Genomic DNA, 1,432 nt, shown 5'->3' with positions numbered 1-1,432 from the left:
ATATATACAGCATCTAGAGCATACGTGTTTATAATTATGTGCGAGGAAAAGTACGCGTATAGACGTGTGTGTATGTAAGCACGAAATAACGGTGCTTCTATACATGCATGTATACATGTGTGTTTATGTGTTTGTACAAGTGTGTGCATGTGAGAGAGTGTATATGTGTGTGTGTATGTGTGCGCGTGCGTGTGTTTCTTCCTTTGATCCGAGATTTTCACAATAGAATTTTAACTGGACAATTACTTTGTTATAGATGATTGGTCTACACACATTAACAATTACATACATGAATTAACACACAAGCCGCAAAACAAGACACACGCACACACACACACACGCATATACACACCTATATACACACACATATACACGCACAATGTATATACATATATACATATGTACATACAAACATACATACATATTCATACGCACACATATACACACACATATATTGGCATATTCAAGTAAATTAGCGGTTTGCTTTAGACGTGGTGAACTTATGGTAAATACCGATTACCCCCTCAGCACATAGTTGGACATACAAACAGAGAAAAAGAAGTGAATAGTGAACAAATCTATGAGGAGTGAGCATCATTGGTGCTCAGCGTAGGCCGTTGGTTGGCAAACATGATGAAGTTCGCCACTGTGTACTTTCAGGATTGGTAACATAGTGTACCATTCGAGTACTGGAGTCGAGACAATCGACTTAATCTCTTCTCTCAAAAATTAGTAACCGTATGTCTAAATCAGAAACCGTTATCATTATTATTATTCTTAACGGTGAGTTCAAATTCCGCCAAAGTCGACTTCGTCTTTCACCCTTTCCGGGTCAATAAATTAAGTACCAGGTAAGCGCTGAGGTCAATGCAATCGACCAATCTCCTCCGCCAAAATTTCAGGCGCGCACACACACACACGCATATACACACCTATATACACACAAATATACACGCACAATGTATATACATATATACATATGTACATATTATTATCATGAAGGCAGCGAGCTGGCAGAATCGTTAGCACGCTAGACGAAATGCTTATCCATATTTCGCCCGTCGCTACGTTCCGCGTTCAAATTCCGCCGAGCTCCACTTTGTCTTTCGTCCTTTCGGCATCGATAAATTAAGTACCAGTGAAACACTGGGATCTATGTAATCAACTAGTCTGTTCTCCACAAATTTGAGGCCTTATGCCTCCAGTAGAAAGGACGATTACAGAAGCGGTGAGCTGGCAGAATCGTCAACACACCGAACAAAAGTGGCATTTTTTTCGAGTCGAAACTCTTCTGAGAATGACTTTGCTTTCCATCCTTTCGGGGTCGATGACATAAGTACTGGATTCGATGCTGGTCGAGTAGCCCCATCTCACAAAAGTTGAGGCCTCGTGCCCATAGTAGAAAGGATTATATATATATACATACATATAT

This window comes from Octopus bimaculoides, chromosome 11 (genome assembly GCF_001194135.2).
Source record: "Octopus bimaculoides isolate UCB-OBI-ISO-001 chromosome 11, ASM119413v2, whole genome shotgun sequence".
NCBI classification, from domain to species: domain Eukaryota; kingdom Metazoa; phylum Mollusca; class Cephalopoda; order Octopoda; family Octopodidae; genus Octopus; species Octopus bimaculoides.
The sequence above is the reverse complement of the archived record's forward strand: the minus strand, read 5'-3'. Positions refer to the sequence as shown.